General features: G+C 40.5%; 2 pseudogenes; one reads left to right on the top strand and one right to left on the bottom strand.

The window, feature by feature from the left end:
• Positions 1-1,195: 1,195 nt before the first annotated feature.
• On the top strand, positions 1,196-4,798 carry LOC148777425 (keratin-associated protein 3-3-like; annotated as a pseudogene).
• Positions 4,799-7,528: 2,730 nt separating this feature from the next.
• Positions 7,529-9,188, bottom strand: LOC129557472 (vasculin-like protein 1; annotated as a pseudogene).
• Between the last annotated feature and the right edge of the window lie 788 nt (positions 9,189-9,976).

Below are 9,976 nucleotides of genomic sequence, written 5' to 3'. Positions count from 1 at the left end.
ATGGAATTCTCCAGGCCAGGATGCTGTAGTGGGTAGCCTTTCCCTTCTCCAGGGGATCCTCCCAACCCAGGGATCGAACCCAGGTCCCCAGCATTGCAGGTGGATTCTTTACCAGCTGAGCCACAAGGGAAGCCCGAGACATGGTTAGCTGTTGGATGTTTAGACTGTTCCCACTTCTTGATCATTAGAAATAACACTATCGTAACATCTGTAGACATACAGTTTTGTCTCTTTTTCACTTAATTTCCTTTGAGTATATTCCTAGAGGTGGGATAATTAGGTCAGAAGACTTAAAGAATTTTTCATGTCCTTGGTGTGTGTGTTGTGTGTTCAGCTGCTAAGTTATGTCCAACTCTTCGCAACTCCAAGGACTGAAGCACACCAGGCTTCCCTGTCCTTCACTGTCTCTCGGAGTTTGCTCAGATTCATGTCCACTGAGTATTGCTATCTAACCATCTTATCCTCTGCTGCTCCCATCTCCTTTGGCCTTCAATGTTTTCTAGCATCTGGGTCTTTTCCAATGAGTTGGCTCTTCAAATCAGGTGGCCGAAGTACTGGAGCTTCAGTATCACTCCTTCTTACGAATATTCAGGGTTGATTTCCTTTAGGATTGACTGGTTTGATCTCCTTGCTGTCCAAGGGACTCTCAAGGGTCTTCTCCAGCACCACCTTGATACATCTTGTTAAATTCTGATGCTCAGACATGTTGTTTCATTTTATGGATTTTAAATTTAAATGTTTTCCTCGTTCATCTTATTTCGGCTGTGCTGGGTCTTGGTTGCTGCCAGGACTTCCTCTAGCTGCGGTGAGCGGGAGCTGCTCTCTCGTTGTGATGCACAGGCTTCTCATTGTGATGACTTCTCTTGTTGTGGAGCACAGCTCCAGGCACTTGAGCTCAGTAGTTGTGGCATGCAAGCTTCAGTGGTTGTGGCACACAGCTTTAGTTGCCCGTGGCATGTGGAATCTTCAAAGATCAGGGATGAAACCATAGTCCCCGGTATTGGCAGGTGGATTCTAAACAACTGGGCCATTGGGAAAGTCCCTAAACATGTTTTAATTACAGTTTAATCATCAACAGAGCAAGGAAGTGGGCTCAGATGGCCTGTAGGAAGGCAAGGTGCTTGTGGGGCTGGGGGGTGCAGCCTTTAGTTGCTGAGAGTGACTGCTGGAAAGTGCAGAGCTGTGTCCTGTGCTCATGCTCCTGGTGGGAACTGAAAACTGTCCCTCCCTGCCGTGCTGCTCCTTGAGGAGGCTAATAGTTGCTCAGTAATAGCTCAGCTGGTAAAAAATCTGCCTGAAATGCAGTTCCATTCCTCGGTCGGGAAGATACCCTGGAGAAGGGATAGGCTACTCACTCCAGTATTCTTGGGCTTTCCTGGTGGCTCAGATAGTAAAGAATGCCATGCAGGAGACCCAGGTTCAAGCCCTGGGTCAGGAGGATCCCCTGGAGGAGGGCATGGCAACCAACTCCAGTATTCTTGCCTGGAGAAACCTGTGGACAGAGGAGTCTGGTGGGCTACAGTCCATGCATGGGGTCACTCAGACACTACTGAAGCGATTTACACACACACACACACACACACACACATACACACAACCTGAGTATGCTCTGGCTGACCTCCACATGACCGGGCTTGCTTTTGAGATTTGAAAGTTAATGCAGAGTCCAATCTTTGTGTTCTGACTTCCCAGGCAAACTCCAGAGCTTGAAAGAGTCAGACAGATTGAATAATGAGTTTGCTTTGCTTTGACTGTACAGCTTGAATTTCTTGAATCTACAACCTGGAAAACTTCTGTTTAAACTTTTGAAGATACATCAGAATGTCCTATGTTTAATAGGAAAAAATGTAGTTTAGTAAAATGTCAGTCAATTTATTATTTTTTGTGGTTTCTTTTAATTGTGGACTAGTTTCCTGTTTTTTGCTTTTCTTTCTTTAGGGATTTGGGGGAACACAAATCCTATAAATCTTCTTTACTGGATCCACAATCTACTGCCCTTTGGCAACTATAAAAATGGTCTGATGCCTTTCAGTCCATGATGATGACCTTTGGAAAGGCCTTGGAAAATCTGTGAATTTCCACCAGGCTGTACAATCATTCCTCTCTGAAATTCCTGCATCTCAGATGCTGCTCTAGAAAACTCATTTTACATTTATGTCCATGAGCCATTGAGTTAATTTTTGTATATGGTATGGAGTATGGATGAAAGTTTAAATTTTTTTACATAAGATATCTAATTATTTCAGCACTATTTGTTCAAAAAGCTATTATTTCCCACAAAATTGCATTTACATCATTGCAAAAAAATCAGTTGTCCATAAATGTGTGGGTTCTTTACTTTGGGGTTCTTTACTGTGTTCATTGGTCTATTTTTCTATCTTGATATCAGTTCCATACAGTCTTGATTACTACAACGTAATAAAAAAGAAACCTTGAGATCAGATAGTGTTGGACCTCTAGCTTTTGTCCTTTTTTCATAGTTTGTTTTGACCATTCCAGGTACTTTGCATTTCCCTATAAATTTTAGAATTAGTCTGTCAATTTCTACCCAACCAAAGCTGTTGGGTATTTTGTTGGGATTTCTTTGAATCTACAGATAATTGGGAGAGAATTGACATCTTAGTAATATTGAGCCTTCTGATCCATGAATAAAGTATATCTCTCAACTTATTTAGGTATTCTTTAATTTCTTTCATCAGTATTTCATAGTTGTAAGTGTGAGTTAAGTTTCATAGCTGTAAGTTGTAAGTCTTACACATTTTTGTCAAATTTATCCCTAAGTATTTTATATTTTTTGATGCTGTTATAAATGGTATTATCTTAATGGGCTTCCCAGGTGGTATGGTGGTAAAGAATCCACCTGCCAATGCAGGAGTTGAAAGAGACCTGGGTTAGATCCCCGGGTCAGGAAGATTTCCGGGAGTGGGGAATGCAACCTGATCCAGTATTCTTGCCTGGAAAATTCCATGGATAGGATCCTGGTTGGCCATAGTCATGGGGTCACAAAAAGTTGGACATGACTGAATGACGGAGCATGCTCACGCATGCGTGCACACACACCCCCACCCATTATCTTAATAATTCCAACTTCTTATTGTTCATTGCTAGTATATTGGAATAGAATTAACAACTGACCTCAAATCCTGAAGCTTACTAAACTCACTTATTAGTTTAGCAATTTTTAAAAAATAGATTCTATCAAGATTTTTTATTCATTAATTTATCTTTATTGGAGGATAGTTAATTCTCAATATTGTGATTTTTTTTGCCATATATTGATATGAATCAGCCACAGGTATACATGTATCCCCCCATCCTGAACCTCCTCCCTTCCATTCTATCCCTCTGGGTTGTCCCAGAGCACCAACTTTGGGTGCCTGCTTCATGAATCTATTTTACTTATGGCAATGTACACATTTCAGTGCTATTCTTTCAAATTTCCCACTGAGTCCAAAAGTCTGTTCTTTACATCTGTGCCTCCTTTGCTGCCCTGCAGGTAGGATCGTTGGCACCGTCTTTCTAAATTCCATATATATGCATTAATATACAGTTTTTGTCTTTCTCTTTCTGACTTACTTCACTCTGTATAATATACAGGGATGATCATAAATCAGTAAAGCAATTTTATTTCTTTCTTTTCAATCTAAATGTCTTTTATCTCTTTTGCTCACCTGTTTACACTGCCAGAACCTCCAGTATAGTGCTGACTAGACATCATGAGAGCAGACTTCCTTGTCTTGTTCTTGAATAGGGGAAATGTTTTCAGTCATTACCACTAAGTATTACATTAGCTATAGGTTTTCTGTAGGCATTCTTTATCAGATTGAATAAGTACATTTATGTCTAATATTCTGAGATTTTTTTAAATTAGAAATAGATATGAGCTTAGAAAATAGTGAAAAGTGTTTCATCTTATTCCATTCTGGCTGTCACCTTGCTTGCTCAATAGAAATTGAATTATATCATCAGTAAATAAGGCAAATACATCTGAGATGCATGTAGTCATATGCAACATTCATCTGTAGCTAGCCATGTCTTTGTTGATTCAATTAATCATTTGAGTTGTATATTCTAAAATTAGCCATTAAAAATCATGTCATGTTGTGCATATTATTTAAAACTAAGAAGAAAAAAATGAGAATTTAGCCTCTGAAACTATAGTTGAATTGTCTTTTGGACTACTTATCCATAATTCATGTAAGATTGGCATTCCAGGACCCTGTGAATATAAAATGTGAGCATCTTGTGACAAAAAGTGATAAGTCAATGAGTCAAAAACAATTACTTTAATAAGGGCAGGTGCTCTTATTGGACAAGTAAATGCCAAATTGATTAGAGAATTTTAGTGGAAAACGGTGGCATAAATAAAAACAAGGAAGCCTTTTGCTGGACCAATACCTGATGAAGCGGACATATAAAGAGCCCCAAAGTGAGAGGAGACATTTCATCCTAGATATTTCGTCTTTCGCTCCAAGATGCCAAAAGCAAACCAGGTTCCCAATGCCGTGGCTGGCTGGGCTCCCCTCTGCTGCAGTGTTCCCTTCAGCCCCGCCACTACTATCCGCTCCTCTGACAAATTCTGGGCATGAGTCTGCCTGCCCAGCACCTGCTCACATGTATTTTGGTTACTGGAGACAACCTGCCGTGACAGCTGCCCAAACCCTGCCACATTCCTCAACCCTATGTGCCCACCTGCTTCCTGCTCAACTCTACCTAGCCCACCCCAGACCTGGAAACCATCAACCCCACAACCTTCACTCAGCCCACCTGTGAGACCTGTATCCCAAGCTGCTGCTAACTTATGTTTGACTCACTAAGTGCCTGGTAATAACACAGGAGCTATCTATTTGGTATTCACTCACTCAGTATTTTATCACGTATTGAGGTAGACCAGATGGCATAGATACGGAAAGCCTACTTTTTTTTTATCTTAATGGAAAGAAAATAAATAAACTTTTATGGTTATTTGGTTGAGTAACAATTTGGTTCATTTGGGCAGGTGAATGTTATCTATTATCAAAATAGTATTAAAGTCTATAAGACCTCAGACCCTATTTTGTTGGTCATATTGCTTCCTGGATCCCATTTATTGTGTTGGGCATTTTTATAGAGGAAAAATAATTTCTTGATGGATTTTCCAATAAGCTATTTTTGTGGCAAAAAAGAGAAATAGATGTGAAATTTTGTTGAGTGCTTTCTCTGTATCTGTGGAAGTAATTATTTAGTTTTTTATATTTAATCTTTTACATTTAAAAATTTATAACTATGTTAATTTGCATTAATTTTTAAAATGTTAAACCAACCTTGCATTCCTTGCAAACCCAAATTGATATAATGTATTTTCCCTTTCATACATGATTGACTTTGATTTGCTACATTTAAAAAGAAAATTATTTATTTATTTGGCTACACTGGATCTTAGTTGCAGCACTTTAAATCTTTTTTGTGCCATGCGGGATCTTTTGTTGAGACACACGGATTCTCCAATTGTGGTGCACAGGTTCTGGAGCATCCTGGACTCAGTAGTTGCAGTTCATGAGCTTAGTTGCTCTGTGACATGTGGGCTCATAGCTTCTCAACCGGGAATCAAATTCTCATCCCCTGCATTGCAAGGCAGATTCTTAGCCATTGGGCCACCAGGGAATTTCCTGATCTGCTAAAATTTTATTTAGAATTTTTGCATTATATTAATGCAGACTATTGATTTTTAGTTTTATTTCTTGTAATATTCTTATCTGGCTTTGGAATTAGGGTAGCTGGCCTGATAGAATAGGTTAGGATATACTCCTTTGTGTTTAATTTTCTGGAGTTTCCTTTGTGGGAATGGTTTTAACCACCAATTGAATTTCTTCACGTGGAAGTGCCTTGACCAACTTTCATGACAGTGGGACTGCTTTCAAGATTTAAATTAAACAGTAAGCTAATGCCAAAGCCAGTCATCACATTATATAATTCTGAGTAAACTCCAGAGGATCTAAATCTCTGAAACTACTCAGAATACTGAGTGTTATATTGACTATATTGATTTTATTGATTTTATTTCTATCAGGTTATCTCTTTCTTCTTAAATGAACTTTGGCAGCTTGTGAATTTTAAGGAATTTGTCCATTTCAGTTATCAAATTTATTAATGGAAAGTTGTTCACAGTTTTCCCTTATAATTCTTTTTAATATATGTGGAATCTGTGATGTCACTTCTCTCATCTTTGAATACTGGCAATTTATGTCTTTTCTTTTAGTTGGATAATTAAACTAGAATTTTGTTATTTTAGTGGTTACTTTGGGTTTCTGGTGTACTTGTCATGGTCTACTTTCAAGCATGTATAATATCAGAAAGCCACAGTAGTATGCTTTTATTCCTCCTCTCCTAAGCTTTATAGATTTGTCACCATACAGTTTCTAATGCTTACTACAAATCTCAAAATCTATAGTTTTTATTTTTCTAGAAGCAAATATCTTTTAAAAGCGTTGAAACAATAAGAAGAAACCTTTTTCTTCTCATGTAGACACTCATGAGACATGACAGTTTTCACTCATGTAGACACAATTTCTGGTGCTTTCTCCCTATATCCTATTTTCATCTGATTTAATCACCTATCTGCTTGCAGAGATACCCCTTAACATTTCTTGATGTATGAGTCTACCTGTGGGCTTCCCTGGTGGCTCAGATGGTAAAGAATCCACCTGCAATATGGGAGACCTGGGTTCGAGGTCTACTTATAAGAAATTCTTTGAACCTTTGTAAGTTTGAAATACATTGAATTTTGCTTTTTAAAATTAAAGCTTTTTTTCCCCAAACCGATGCAAAATATTTATTCCAAGTTAGTTATTTTATGAAGTAGTTTCCCCCCTCAACAGACCTGTGATAACCACGTCTTTTAAATCTGTAAATAATGTTATCAAAGTAATCTTAATCTTTGAAATCTCACAAAAATTTGTATTTTACAATCCACCCTGAATATCAAGGCTTCAAGAATAACACAACACTTCCTATATCCACATATTTTACAGCTGTACCCAGGGGAAAAAAATAAAGGGAAAAAACCACATATGCTTGGTTAAGGGCTAACCTTACCTGAGCAGCCAGAAATAAAATAAAATATACAAAGTATTAGCATTAATTTAATACAATTGTAACTTCAATAGTCACTTGGTCACTGACAATGATTGCTTGAGCACGGGGCTGGCAGTAGAAGCCGTTGCTGCAGACCAGTGTCTCTTCCTGTCTGCACTGCCAGCTCCCACCTGTGCATTGCCCCGTGTATACTGTGTGTATGTGTGTGTGTGTTTAAAAATGTTTCCCACCACACAAAGTTCTCTCTATTAAGCAGATAACAGGGAAGAACAACAACAAAGCTAAACAAGCCAATTGCTTGCTCTCTCTTTGGGATATGATTATTTCTCCTGTGCATGAAGTATTCAACAATAACATAAGAAAAGGAAAAAGAAAAGAACGATTTCTTCGGTATAATCCCTAAACACACAAGCTGAGTTTACTGGGTCAGATTTAACTGTGAGCATTTATATGCCTACTCCCAGGCATTGTCATCAGATATCTCACTGCTACTCGTCTCCGTGCCTGAGTGTTCAAGCTCTGCTCTGCAAGGGCTCCTCCAAGGGGAGAATAGGTTGGAACTGCGACTCTGCAAGAAGCCATTCTTCCCCAAGTCATTTCTTATCAGCTGCTCTGTCTTCATGTGGAACTCTCTGCGCTCATCCTCTGTGAGGGGAAGGCAATTTTCATCATTTTCAGGATACTCCTGCCATCCCATTGCTTTCAGTAACCTGTGCTCTGCTTCCAAAGAGTGAGAGGGGACCTCCCTTCCTCTTCTACAGGGAGAGCAAGACCATTCTGATGACAGCCTTGCTCTCATTGTCCTCCGAATCTTCCAACTTCCCACACTCTCTGCTCCCTGAGAAGTCCCCCTTCCGGTCGTCCCTCAGAGTCTTCAGGGACTCGGTCTTCCTGTCAGTAGTGTGGCGGGTCAACTTGGTCAGACGAGAGGAGCTGATCTCAATCGGAGGAGTGGTGCTGGCGGGGCCCTCTTTGGGAGAGCTTAAAACGACACCACCAGCCAGTACTGCTGGTTTGATAACAGATTGGACTGGTAAAAGCAGACTCTTGGCTAGAGGAAAGGGATCCTGATTTGTGTTCCACTCTGTTAGCTTTCCATGCTCTGGCCTTGGATGGAGGTGGTACAGGCTTAGGAATCAGGTTCTCATAGATTCTTGGAACCATGGTTGACAATTTGTTTCCATTTGCATGATGAGATCCTGGTGGATGCAGCAGAGAAGGCAGCAGCAGGATCTTCTTTGGAAACTTCTTTGATGACTACTAGCATTTTGGAGCGGAGAAGGCAATGGCAAGCCACTCCAGTACTATTGCCTAGAAAATCCCATGGGTGGAGGAGCCTGGTAGGCTGCAGTCCGTGGGGTCGCTAAGGGTCGGACACGACTGAGCGACTTCACTTTCACACATTGGAGAAGGAAATGGCAACCCACTCCAGTGTTCTTGCCTGGAGAATCCCAGGGACGGGGGAGCCTGGTGGGCTTCTGTCTATGGGGTCGCACAGAGTCGGACACGACTGAAGTCACTTAGCAGCAGCATTTTGGAGGGCTGCTTGGCAGTAGGTGGGTTTTCTCACACTCCAGAAGGGGTCCCAATAGATCTGCATGGCTGATTCTGTTTGCCAGCTTCTGGATTCAAAGAAGGGAAGTCTTCCTCTTCAAATTGCAACTTTTCCACCTTATCTTCTTTCTTTTCTTCCCTAATATCTGTAGGTGGCTTTTCCTGAAAGGCACAGCCTTTCTGGGGGTAGAAGTTGCCATTCCAGTGGCAGTGATTTCCTGTGCCATGCCCACTATGCTGGCTCATACCATCATGACCTTGTGAAGAGCCATGCCAACCGGATAGGTTCCCTGTGATTCCGGCATATGCTCCCTTAGAGACACCAGAGTCCACAGAATCATGGCAGAACAGGGAGGGCTGGTGCCAAGAATCTCCTGTCATTCAAAGAGGTCCATTGTTGATAAGCCATCAGAGGAATTATGTCTACGACAGCTTACTCCAAGTCTACCATCTCCTTGGGGTATGTGCTCTCCATGTTTTTCGAAAGTTGCTGTAGGTGACTTAGCTGATTGTGGTGTTGAGAAATTTAGCCAAGAAGGAACAAAGTCATGCTGCACCATTTAAATCCAGTGTCTCTTTTCAACAAGGTGAGGCCTCCGACCTCATGGCCAGGATCCCAGAGTATAATCTCTGTGGTCCTTCTTCCTGAACTTCTTTGAGTTGCCAGCTGGATTTCCATGAGGTTCTCTTGTTAAGAGGGTACTTAATTAGGCTGGCCAGCAGAATGCCTTACAATGAAGCACAAAGAAGCGCCAGGCTCTGTGTGCGTAAATCTCTCAGTCCCCTCAACTGCTCCTCTTAAACTATCTAGTTCCTGACATGTTTCCCAGAGTGGAAGGGAAAAGGGGAGAGAGAGGGGAGCATAAAAAGTATTTGTTACATTTAAAAAATGGGGGGAAGCGGAAAGAGCTACATCAATGTTCAGCTCATTCAACTTCCTTGAGTGATGGCACCATGATGTTGCTCAAATAGATAATATGTGGACATTTGCACAGTGAATGCAAATACTGTTCATAACAAGGTCATAGTTTAGGAAGACAGAATGACTTCTGTTTGGTCAAATAATGTCATTGAAGTGATAGATCAAAAACAAAACATTGAAGAGTTATAAAAGACCTTCTGAGTAGTCAACTCTAGTAGCAAAAATCCATTCACATTACAAAGCCCTTAATTTACAAATCTCATTATTCTTACATGGCTGCTAAAAATAGTTTGCAGGTATGAGTTTGTATTTGTCTTATCCTTCAAAATCTAAGGACATAAGAAACCTTGTTAAAAAAAAAAAACCAGATAGGAACTTGATATGATTTCCCTCTAAGAATAGCAGCTTTCAAGGCAAATTTCTTGG

This window comes from Moschus berezovskii, chromosome 7 (genome assembly GCF_049115385.1).
Source record: "Moschus berezovskii isolate FMDL1 chromosome 7, NW_MosBer_1.0, whole genome shotgun sequence".
Classification (NCBI taxonomy): domain Eukaryota; kingdom Metazoa; phylum Chordata; class Mammalia; order Artiodactyla; family Moschidae; genus Moschus; species Moschus berezovskii.
This window is presented reverse-complemented; position numbering and strand designations above follow the sequence as displayed.